The sequence below is a fragment of the Saccostrea echinata genome, unplaced genomic scaffold, assembly GCF_033153115.1.
Source record: "Saccostrea echinata isolate AGI-Se365-2 ecotype Australia unplaced genomic scaffold, CSIRO_AGI_Sech_v1 ptg000054l, whole genome shotgun sequence".
Classification (NCBI taxonomy): Eukaryota; Metazoa; Mollusca; class Bivalvia; order Ostreida; family Ostreidae; genus Saccostrea; species Saccostrea echinata.
In genome coordinates, this window is record NW_026889803.1 from 31,236,921 (window position 1) to 31,250,224 (window position 13,304).

Sequence of the window (13,304 nt, forward strand, 5' to 3'; positions counted from 1 at the left end):
TTTAGGTCTGAATGTCAGCCCTTACCCCTTTCCCCTGTCAAAAATTACTGCTTTTTTCTCCCAGTTTCAGTTGCTCTTTTCGCAAAATAAACACGTAAAGCTGCCTACCATTCCGCTTTTGTTGTAATTCTTCTGATTTTTACCATAAAATTATGCTGTTACGCAAAGAAAATCAATTTTATGCTTTGAAATATTTTGCCTAAATTAATGAACGATTAACTTGGGAGTTAAAGTAAGGCGTCCTTCTATGAATACAAGAAGTTGAATAATAGTGGTTCTTAGAGGGTTTCGGTTCTTCACGATGTAATAATTAATGATACAAACAACATACGTAAGAAACTAATAGTAATACATGTATTATCAGGGTTTTAAACTAACCTGTAATCCTTGATAGCCATGTGGGCTACTGAACCTTGCATTCTGGGGCCCACATCAAAATTTATTCGCCCACAGATTATAACACCTTCTACTGAATATAAAAACAAAAACCCCATTTTCCATTTTTTTTTTTTATCATGTGCTTCGTGTTTCTTTTCTATCCGTTGTAACATTACGCACAACTTATCTAAATTTGAAGTGGAACTCTTCTGTTTATGAAGATTGATATGATCATTCAATATCATAAATAGAGCACATGGCACGTTTTCATTCACAAAAAACAACAGTACTTTTTGGTTTCTTGGGCTCAATAACCTGTCGATGCCACATTGTGCCCAACACAATCACTTAGACGCTTTATGTATAAGTACTTCTTACGGATAATTATAAAGCACTTTACTGATTACGAAATTTTTCAAGAGAAAAATACAAAACATTCAGACAAAATTGAAAAACAAATATTTATCATCGTAAATTTTCTTATGCTATGTGGGCAACTTGAACGTAATTTTAAGTCGCCCACATGGAACATTAGTCGCAAATTGCGAGTGGGCGACTGTTAATTTCAAACTCTGTATTATGGCTTTTAAAAGAGTAACAGGCCATTGATTAGAAAGCTATTGAGTGATCATGGTGATATGTGCAGTAAATAAAGTCTGTTCAATTTTCAATTCAGTTTATTCTCACATTGCTTATAGCAACATAGAGAAATCGACATACAGCAATAATGTACAATTTGTATTAACATAGAAATGAAACTCTGTAATATGTGATTTGCTAGAAATTAACCTAATGCTTCTTTAAGCATGTAAATTGAAATTAGTTTGATTTGACTGCATTTAGGATACCAGTGCTTCAACACCTAGACTTAGAGTCAATAAATTATTTTAAAAAGAAACCTTCAACCTTGCTTTGTTCAGAGATCTGTACAATTACAGGTTTATTTGGAGAATAGAGTATCATTGCAAAACTAAAACTAGGAAAACATAAAGGATTACGTCTTTGCCTCTAAAATTCCACCAAAATGAGTATTGACATTACACTTTTGCAATAAAAAAATCTAAAATGGAATGCTCTTGTTCTTGGTCATTCAGACTCTCAAAATAATGGTGAGGAAATGTCAGAATCTTATTGCAACTATTTAAAATGTATAATCTAATGCAAGAATTGTTAATGCGGCACTTGTAATTTTAAGACTTGCAATGTGTCAATTAGTGATTTGTAAATCTAGTTTTGTACATTGCATTACGATTTGCTAATGCCTATTAAGATGACCGAGGGTGTGGCAGAGTGGCAATTTGATTCACCCCTATGCTAGTTAGGCCATAGTCTTTCCATCTCATTATGCTCATAAATAATGTTTCTATGATTGATTTGCTGTTGACCAAATGCCCAGGAGTGAAACGGTTCACCGCAGTATCGATTAACCGTGGTATTCATGGTATTTTTACTTGGTTTGATACACGATGCAAAATCTCCATCCACGTTCGGTTCAGTTCATTTTTGGGTTGGGATCGTTATTCAGTCAGGTTTAAGATAGGTAAAATATGTTACTCAGCATTATTATTTTATTTTAATTAAGTATTTAAACGTAAATTTTTGAGAACTGATAGTTTGTAAAATAATTTAAAATAGTCAAATCATATTAATCAGTTTCTTTTAGTCAATTTGCACATAAATTAAGTGGGTAGATTAGTTCTCAGTCACTCAATGAACAGAAAATGGAATTCAAAACAATAAATTTTCATCAAATGCCATTTTAAACATGGATAGATGCTCATTTAATGTAGTTAAGCATGTAAATTATAACCATATCATGTTCACTTGGGCTTCCCATGGGTTCCTTGTGGTGTAAAAAGACATACAAAAATATTGTAATTTGACCTTAAGGGCAAAGTCATATGTGGGTCTGTATGGTATGTGACACATTATCTTATATTATATTTCACCTATCTGCCAAATATGATAAGCCTAGCTTATATGCAAGTACAAACTCAACTGTACGAGCAGAAATTTATGAATAAGAAATGGAAAGGAATTCAGTGTATAAAATTGACATCAAACATATTATTTTAAGCCTGGATAGATGCACTTTAAAGAGGCTGGGGGGTTGTGGCCATTTTTAGACTATATTGATCTCCTTTAGAAGAAGAGCTCCATATGAAGATATAGAAAATGATCAAATTTTAAAACTAAAATTTTTGAAATTTTTCTTTGCCAAATGATAGTTGACAGCTTAAGATATCATATCTAAAAAATTAAGTTAAATCTGGTGGTTAATTAATGGTTAATTTGTTGACCCCCAGCCTCCTTAAATGTTATTATACATGTATTAAAGTAGACCAATACTCACACTACGTCACTAATGAACAGATCTACACTTCTTATTTCCAAGATGTGATTTTTTAACTATATTGGTTTGACTTTTACTTGGCGTTTTAACAGGGTTGGCAAAAAAGTGGGAAATACTCATATTTACCAGGACAGTGGGAAATACTGGTAATTCCCAGGAATTACTGGTATTTCCCGGGAAATAAGAGATACCTTCATGTTTTATAACTTTAATCATATTTGTTTGGAACTATACATCTGCTTTATATTACAGACCTTAGTTGTGACTAACATAAGTTATATTGCCATTCAATATGTACAGTACACCTTATTAACTAATTAAGATATCTACCTGCAGGTATCACTGTCCCTGATATAAGAATTTCTGGTTTCCTAGTACTTTATTTTAATTAATCATATCACAGTATACTCATATCCCAGTCACAAGTGTCATTTGTTTCATGCTTGATCCCATTTGGATTTTTTGTGTAACAAGAAGGACCTAAGAAAATTGTTAAGTGTAGAATATAGTGTAAATATCAAACCTAAGAAGAAGCTTTTCAGATCTACTCAAGGTGTAATTATCTCTCAAAACACTTTTTACAGGATCACAGAACTGTCCAGAATCAATTTGTTAAAACAACATGATTGATTTTAAAAATACAGTGTTTATAGAAGGATTAAGACAAGTTTATTGTATTCTTGGATCTATAATTAATAAATAAACTTTATAATTTTACTTAATTACTGAAATGAAACTTGAATTAGAAAACTTCAGTTTTGTTCTTAAAATACAATCAGGGAAACATGTTCTGCTACAGAATGCTTTATATGTGTAGTGGACCTGGAGTAGTGATTTGTACTAAGTAGGTTAAATTGCAGTTTGAGACATATTTAATTTTATTCATCTTCTGTTTTTATGTTCATTTTATATCTGAATTTTGCCTGAGATTAAATGAATTAAAGAAATAAAAATCTTAAATTTTGTATTTCCCAGTATTTCCCAGTTTAGAGAAAATTTGTAGTATTTACCGGGACGGGAAATACCGGTATTTACCACCGGTAATTCCCACCACTGGTATTTCCTGGCCAACCCTGCATTTTAAATATCCAGTAACGATTTTGCTATAAGCCAGTTGCATCAACAAACTTACGAACATTGCTTGTACAGTTTAACGAGAAATTAATTAAAAAGAGAAGGCTGGAAATAAATTTTGGTTGACAGAAAGACGATAAGGTAATAAAGATATAATATAAACGACATTTCTGTTGATTAGAATATGCAGAAAACATGGACCACGAGTATGCTACATGTATCAAATCGATGCGACAGACAGACTATTGTCAGTGGACAAGTTGAAGCTAACACTGATAGTTCGCAAGAATAGGAGTTGCTACGATTTGATAGTGACAAATTTTATTATTTCAAACATTGCAATATTCATCTTGAATAATAATTATCACATTAGAAGCATCCCCCCCCCCCCCCCCCCCGCAAACCCAACACAATCACAATGCAAAATTATCTTTAGAATACTAGTATATGAAAATAGTAGATTCACTTGCAGCACACTTACTTCTTTAAACAGATCATCCAGTTTGTGAGAATGGGTCAATCATATTCTGATTCATTGTCTTTAATTTACTGACAAGTGTTTTTTTTATTACGTAAAACAAGATAAATTTTAGGGACAATAGGTATTGGGTGTATATTATTATTGTTTTAAATACTTTGTAAATACAGATATACACTCAAACTTAAACTGTATTATAGTAAAATGTGGCAATATCTTTCTTTGGAAGAGAAATTTCATGGGGGTACCTTTAATTCAAAGCCAATATCATGAGAAGTAATGTGTCAACATCAATTTTTGTTCAAATCATGACCCCCGCTTTTGTCTAGCTAATGTGCTCAGGTGAGTGATGTGGCCCATGGGCCTCTTGTTTATTCTTGGCCTTAACTTATGTGGCTCATGAAAGATATTTTGATGAAGCATTGTATTTTAACTAGAGGATGATTTTTTTCAGAAAATTTCAGATTTCCTGGCCTCTGTCTCCTGTCTCCAATTTTTAATTAGTTTAACTAAATCTTTTACGCTTTTAATATTTGAGGAAAGAACAAAAAGACCATATTATATTGTTTTAAAAATGTTACTTTTTAAACAAATGTCTAGTTTGCCTACAGAACATAAAACTTTTAACTAAATAAAGCAAAAAATTTGGAATCTTTTCCCCTTTTACCTGTATAACAGTTATATACTGTATCATGATCTGATCTGAATAAAAAAAAAATTATTAAATTTTGGATAAATTTTACACTTTCTTTATTCTTGCTAAAAAATGCATTAGGCACCCAATTTCTATATAAAAATTTGTTTCCCCTGTGTAAGGGGTCCAGGCCTCTAGGGAGGGGCAAGTTGATCATTTAGAATGTACATTTAAGAACAAGGTGAATAAAGTGAGCAGTGTAGTTCATTAACTTGGTTTGTTTCAGACTACATATGGTGGAAACACAAGGAAAACAAAACAAAAGATGCCCAGTTCTGCTCACTGAAACAATGATTATTGCATTAGATTGTCTCACGAAACACAGAGAGGGGTGTGGAATCTCCTCATCGAACCCCTTCGTGTTTGCCAGCCCAACAAGTGCAAGTAACCATATAGACCCCTGGACATCCATGAACAGGCTGGCAAAAGAGGCTGGTTGTGAGCAACCATATCTGATTTCATCTAGTAGACTTAGAAAGTACCTAGCAACAGTGTGCCAGATACTGGATCTGGAAGACCACGAGCTTGAATGGGTTTCAAGACATTTGGCACATAACATTAATACTCACAAGCAACATTACAGGCAGCATGACGCCACAGTCGAGATAGCAAAAGTAGGAAGTCTCATGATGGCTGCAGATGAGGGGCAACTACGAAAATTTGCAGGAAAGAAATTGTCTGACATAGATGTAACAGGTTAGTGTCAGTTTCCTATAAATTAGAAACTTAAGTTATATCAATATATGAAAGTTTGTGGCATCTGTAATTAAAATGGAACTGTTGCAAACAATTGTTCTAAGCTCTTATATTGATAAAGTATGGTTAGGCAGGCATCAAGATTCATTATTTATTACACCCTTGCCCTAATAGGTGGGGTGTAAAGGATTCCTCTTGTTCATCTGTCCATTCAATTGTCTGTCCATCCTTCCATAGGAAGATTGTTTCCAGGCCTGAAATTTATGTTTGCTTTGCAACACTTAACTTCATACTTCACACAAAAGTAGTTCTTGCATAGACAGTGTCATTAATAATTACCTTGAACCATTCATGGTCAGTGTGTCATGGTTAGTGTGGTATGAAAGATGCCAGAATATTCATATCATTTATAAATGAAGATTAAATATCTGCAGTATTGTTAAATCTTTTTTAAAACTACACATAGTTTTCATGACTTAAATCCACATGTTTGAATTTCTGTTGTATTAGGAATGACTATATATTGTATTGGGACACCTTAATATGATGTCGATTTTTTTTTTTCAGAATTAGTACTACCTTTGGAAGATGGGGAAGATGGGGAATTGATTGATTCTGGGGTAAATGAAGAAGACATTCTTGATGCTGAGCTTTGTGGTAAGTTTGAAAATATATTTATTATACTTGTCACTGACACTGTGACACAATACAGATTGAAATACAGAGTAATTGCAGGTGCATGGAGCAGCAACAGCCATCCCAAGGTTGCCTATTTCTGAACATCAAAGCGGACACAATAGAATTTAAATATTTGTATAGTTTAGTTAACAATTATCAGAAAATTTGACATAACAGTTTTATCATTCAGTCATTTACTTTCATTAATTTTTTTGCTTTATTTGTCAATATTAAAGGGCCTATCCCCATTCCCAAGACACAGAAAATAAGCACTGGTGCACATAAAGTAGAAGACCAGGATGCTGGACTTTCATACCAGTAAGTAGCTTATTTTATATTCTTGCAATATCTTTTTTGACTTCTTTCTTTCACAAGTCATCAATTTGGAAGTACATTTACATGTACCTAGTTTGAAATGGGGGTTTGTACCTTTGAACCTAAAATACAAAACATTCCAATTTAAATTATGCTACATGTCTAAAATTTGACACAGAGACTTAAAAATATCACTTTTTTAGTCTGTGTAATATTTGGAAAACTGGCTAAGAGGATAGGTAACACATTACCAATCTGCTTTAATGTGTCAGGGACTTGTGCCATACCCTTGTACTCAGGTTTAAATTATACTCAAATCAGTAAATTTTATGTGCAACAATAAAATTTGACTTTCTCTTGTAGTGTAAAAATTTAGATATACATGCTTATCTAAAAGTATTTCAGTATAATGTAAGAAAAATAAATATGTCTCAAAAGTACATGATTTATTGGGACACCCCTCATAGTATGAGCAGTAACCTTTTGTCATTTGCTCATCAGTAGAACTGTCATTGATGGATTAATATCAATGTATCATCGATTTAAAATATTTTGATACAATATCGACAGATTTTCTGAGAATTGATAGTATATATTTTAAATAAAATTGTGTAAAATCAGCATCTGGTTTAAAGAATATTGTCATATTTGCAGAGGATTAAGTTACTCTCACAGTTGCTCTATCCTGGATAGCAAATGTAAATGTCAGTCTGTTAAGGCAACTTATGCATTCCCCAACTATGCTGTATTGATGTAATTTCTACAACAGGGTTTAAAAAAAAACAAGGTGTGTTTGTGAAACACTGACATATGGCAGCTAGTGGCAAAGGTTCCACAAATGCAAGTTGAACTCCCAAGGTTAAGGTACACAAATCAAAATTGTTGGTACCCAAGGGAAGATCTTGTCACAAAGAAATATGAAATCCCTAGCACCAATTGTTCAAAAATTATTGCCAAGGGTAAAGCTTTTTGAAAGTAAGTCAAACTCCAAGGTCAAAGTGTATAAATTGTTGGTATCCAAGGGAAGGATTTGATACAAGGAATACACCTGTTAGATGTGAACTAGCACCAAATGTTCAAAAGTTATGGCCAAGGTTAAAATTTTTGTCAAGTGGGTCAAACTCCAAGGTCAAGAGGTAAAAAAATATTTGTACTCTAGAAAAGGACTTATCACAAAGGAATACACATGTAGAATATGAAAACCCTAATACCAAATGTTCAAAAGTAATAGCCAAGGTTAATGATTTTGTAATGTGCAAACATCAAGGTCAATAGGTCAAATATGTTGATAACCAATGAAAGGTATTGCCACAAGGAATACACATGTAAAATATGAAAGCCATAGCTCCAACCATTTAAAAGTTATGGCCAAAGTTTTTGCAGACAAACAGACAGATGGACAGGCTAAAAATATATGCCCCAGAATCTTTGATTATGGGGGATAAAAACGACTATTAATTTTGTTTTCTTTTTGAACAAATTTGCATTAAATGCTAATTTTTTTTCAAACAAGGTCCATTTAATTATTTTTATGCCCCCGGATCGAAAGATCCCGGGGGTATATTGTTTTTGTCCTGTCTGTCTGTTTGTCTGTTTATCTGTTTGTCTGCCTGTCTGTTGTCAACTTTAACCTTGCCCATAACTTTTGATTGGTTGGAGCTATGACTTTCATATTTCACTTGTGTATTCCTTGTGAGAAGACCTTTCTTTGGGTACCATCATATTTGACCTTGACCTTGGAGTTTGACCCGCTTTTGAAAAACTTTAACCTTGGCCATAACTTCTGAACAGTTGGTGCTTGGGGTTTCAAACTTCACATGTCTATTCTTTGTGACAAGGCCTTCCTTTGGATACCAACAACTTTGACCTTTTGACCTTGATCTTGGAGTTTGACCTACTTTTGAAAAACTTTAACCTTGGCCATAACTTTTGAACAGTTGGTGCCTGGGGTTTCAGACTTCACATGTGTATTCCTTGTGACAAGACCTTCCTCTGGATATCAACCTCTTTGACCTTGACCTAGGAGTTTGACCTACTTTTGAAAAACTTTGACCTTGACCATAACTTTTGAACTGTTAGAGCTAGGGCTTTCATACTTCACATATGTAATCCTTGTAACAAGACCTTCCTTTGGATACCAACCACTTTGACCTTTTGACCTTGACCTAGGAGTTTGACTTACTCAAAAACTTTAACCTTGACCATAACTTTTGAATGGTTGACGCTAGGGCTTTCATACTTCACATATGTAATCCTTGTGACAAGACCTTCCTTTGGATACCAACCACTTTGACCCTTTGACCTTGACATAGGAGTTTGACCTACTTTTGAAAAACTTTAACCTTGGGCATAGTTTTTGAATGATTGGTGCTAGGGCTTTCATACTTCACATATATAATCCTTGTGACAAGACCTTCCTTTGGATACCACCAACTTTGACCTTGACTTGATGTTTTACTTACTTTTAAAAAACTTTAACCTTCACCATAACTTTTGAACAGTTGCAGCTAGGGCTTTCAAATTTAACATTTTTTATCTTTTGGCCTGGATTTTGACTTGCGTTTGAGAAACTTTAACCTTCGCCATAAGCTGCCATACGGGGGCATCGGTGTTTCACAAACACATCTTGTTTTTAATTAAATATACATTGGCAGATGTGCTCCATGTCTTTTGAAATATTCAAAAGAAGTGATGCTTTTTCTTATTTGATATATCGATATTGAAATCTTCATCAGTGAAAGAAAGATTTGTATAGTGCAGATATGTATTTATATATAAAAAGAATATCTTCTCTGAAAATCTTTTTCTTTTTTTTTAAGAAACCAACATGTAAACAGGAAGAGAAAAGTTGCTTTCAATGCAGAAATAGATCAAGGTATGAATGAGTGTGTTTCTGATTATGTTGAGAAATAATTTATCCAAGGGGATAAATTTTATGTGAGGGAAGTTTCAAGGCAATTAGTACTTTCAATTTATCCCATTTCACATGCTTTTCAATAAAACTCTTGATAGAGGATATAAACAATTCTCCTCATATACCTGTTTTAACTTGCAAGTGTATTATTTTATTCACTGAACTCCATTTATAATTGATTTACAGATTCTTATGAGGAAGACGAGGATTATGTCCCATCTGATAATGAATCGTCGGAAGAACCATCATGCACCACTTTACCATCAAAGAGAAAAAAATGGACTGTGGATGAGGAGAATGTCCTTAGATTTGAATTTAATAAGAACTTTAAAGATAAAAACATACCAAGAAATGCAGAAGCACTGAAAGTAAAAAACAAATACAAATTTCTTGCTGATAGAAATATTCATCAGATAAAGAGTAAAGTGCAACATATGCTGAGACGTAAATGAGTTAACAAAGTTAGGATTTTTGTCATGCAGTCAAACATGATTCTGTGATAAACTTTATAAACTGGAACAGTTACTCCTGAAAAATTAAATAAATTCCTTGGACTAATTTTTTGATCACCTGAGTTAACTAAGATGTAGATACCTGTATGCACTCTCTGCTTCCTGTCTGCATCATTTGTCCCTGAGGTGTGACCTTATGGTTGTTTTTTTATTCATTTTATAATGATATTGTCAGCATTATGATATTATAATGTCTTATGTGTAACTTTTTTTGTTAAAAGTTAAGTGAACATGATTGAAATATTATGAGAGTATATACCCCATGATAATTATCTGCATCAATTGTCCTTGGGGTGTGGTTTGAAGTGCATTAGTGTAAAGATGTTATGAGTATGGCATATATTGCCTATATTTTAAAAGTATATTACAAATGCACGTTAGAAATACTTATAGTTTAAAAAGACAGTTATGTTACATATCTAATGGGTAGGTTATGAAAAATGTTACAGTGTATTATATCTCCCCATTGGGGGTTAAAATCAAACACTTGCTGCATGCAAGTACAATGTGACTGTGGCACCTCTGGTTTTTAGCTCTACTGGTCATAGACCAGAAGAGCTTATGTGATGGCAAGGTGTCCTTTGTGTCCTTTGTCTTTTCCCTGTCTGTGTAGTCTGTCTGTCTGTTTCTCTCTGTGTGAACAATTTTCAAAATGCTACTTCTCCTACAGTTTTTGTCTCATTTAAATAAAACTCAGTACATATGTAGTCTGCATCAAGATACATAATTCTGACTATGGTTCTTGATTTCAATGAATGAAATTGCCATGGTTACAAAAATTATAATAATCTGTGAAATTGTTTCCAATACTAGTTCTACAGTTTTGTTCGATTTGAATTTAATAATTTCACTAGTAGATTGCATCAAAACCCACAATTCTGTTTTATCAGTTTTTCATTTCATTGAATGGTGTTGTCATGGTTATTAGTAGAATTATCTGTAAAATTCTTTCAAAATGTTACTCCTTCTACAGTTTTGTTAGGATTTTAATTGAATCAATTACAGGCTTAAACCAGTCGAGCTACAGTCTTATCAGAGACTTGCATATTTATAGACCATGAATCAAATTAGACTTTATAATTAAATGAAAAAGAAAGAATGCAAATTAAATATCTTTTCTTCAATGACACTTATTTTCAGCAAACCTTTTCTTATGTGTTGTTTTATTATTTACAAAAAATGGAAAACAATAATCCCTAAGATGTAGTGTTTTATCAATATCAAGAACATTCACATTTAATTGTCTTGTGTATGAAATAATGCATGAAACATTTTCTTAACTTTGAGAAATAAAATTTAATCTTGAACTGATAAAAGTGTTACCTTTTTAGTGTTATATTACCTCTGCAAATAAAGGTGGCATGGAATATAGGGTTTGCCTTGTCTGTCTGTTTATCTGTGTGTCTACATGACAAGTGTTGATGAGGGATTGCCATGCCATGAGCATAACTTTGGGGGAGAACATTGGCTGCTGCTTATATTTGACACAGAGATGGACATGACCAGGGGTTTATCATGACCTTGACATGGTATTACTTGGACAATGTCACCAGGATAAAAATCTTTGTGTTTTGGCCTTTATCAGGTATTATTTAGAGGTCACAAGGAGAATTTGGTTTGGGCCTCAGCTGTACTAGAAAAGACCTAAGTAGACACACAGGTTACTTAAAACCTAATGCTATGTCATTTGATGAGTTCAGGGTCACTGTATGGAGTGTGCTAATCGAAAATCTACTTGATTTGGATCACTTGCTATATTGCTTTGTGTACTCTGATGCAAGTAATTTTAAGTAATTAGGAAACCTCTTAAACCTTTATAGAATCAGTGTAGATTTATTTGAGTAAACATTTAAATGGAAACCTGTTGGGAATCCGATACCGTCCTCATTTACTAAGTTAGTATGGGATTTTTGCTTATTTTGAATTATTTCAAATTTTTTCATACTATATTCTGTTGTAAAAGTGATTGTATCAAAGTTTTCTCCCCAATTTACCCACGAAACATCATCTAATTTCTATAAATTACGCTTTTTAAAGAAAGTTTTTTTTTAAAGTCATTAAAATTATTAAGAATATTAAAGTAACCATATAAAAGTAACTTTGGACCCCCCCCCCCCCCCCCCCCCCCCCCCCGAAAAAAAGCACAAACTCTTAGCAGTCATTCTACGATAAGAGGACGAATTCAAAAAGTTAATTGATTTTCAGCGATATGCTATGACTTCTATGAAAAAGGATCCATGCATTTCTTCGAGAAATGTGGTTTGTTTTCTTTCTATTACATGAAAAACTTTTTAATATTCCATGCAATCTATTCTTAACGCTTATAGGGCTGAATTGAAATTTGTAAATGAATGAAGCGACATTAAGATTTGAAGTTAAATGCGTTTTAATCATTAAATTTACGCGTGAAAACCGCGTGCTACCGATGTTTAAGGAGGGGTAGATGACACAAAAATATGGTAATCTTTAAATATACCAATAAGTTTCATATTAGTTGAAACAGTTTTTTTATTATTAGTAAAACAAAAACGTATATAAGTGGCATTCTCTCTAATAGTGCAGAAAGAAATTTCGAATGATCCATCAAAATATAGCTAGTGATCCAAATCTAGTAGATGATTGTCGATTAGCACTTTCCATACAGTGAGGGTGGGGTGTGATGAACTGTGTCTGGGACATTTCTGTGTAATAGAAACTTGAGAATTTTATTGTTGACACGATTTGAGGGTTTGTCCTGCACCTGACACGAGTCAATTGGACAGTTTGAGAAATTGTATTGATTGTATCGAGGTCATCAACTTTTGAAATTGTATTTTTCTTCTTCTGAATTCAACTGGTTTTTTTTTTTTTTTTTTTTTTTTTTATAGATTTTATTCACCGGTATTTGAAAGGAAAAACTATGAAATTCAATTAATTTCCTTGAATACTTTAGTTATTATTCTTCTGTTACACATAGCTTGACTGGTCAATTTACATGTACTGATGGTTACTAAAATTGTGGAAAAATCCCAGGAAAAAAATGGACACGCCACACGTATATATTCTTACCCACTATGCAATTGCTGTTTATTTTATACATGTATGTTACATATTGTTGTATCTATTACCCCCCTCTCCCCCTCCCCAAAGCATACTGGTATTAACGTTTGGTTAAGGACAGTGTTTAGGTCTGATCCCACTTTACACAAAAGTATTCAAATAAAACTTGCAAA

At 33.1% G+C, this 13,304-nt stretch overlaps 1 protein-coding gene across 1 annotated transcript in view; it reads right to left on the bottom strand.

Annotated features, from left to right (window-relative positions):
• Positions 1 to 13,304, bottom strand: part of LOC133206309 (ATP-dependent RNA helicase DDX1-like) — a 214,382-nt gene that overhangs the window by 169,197 nt on the left and 31,881 nt on the right. The window lies entirely within an intron of this gene.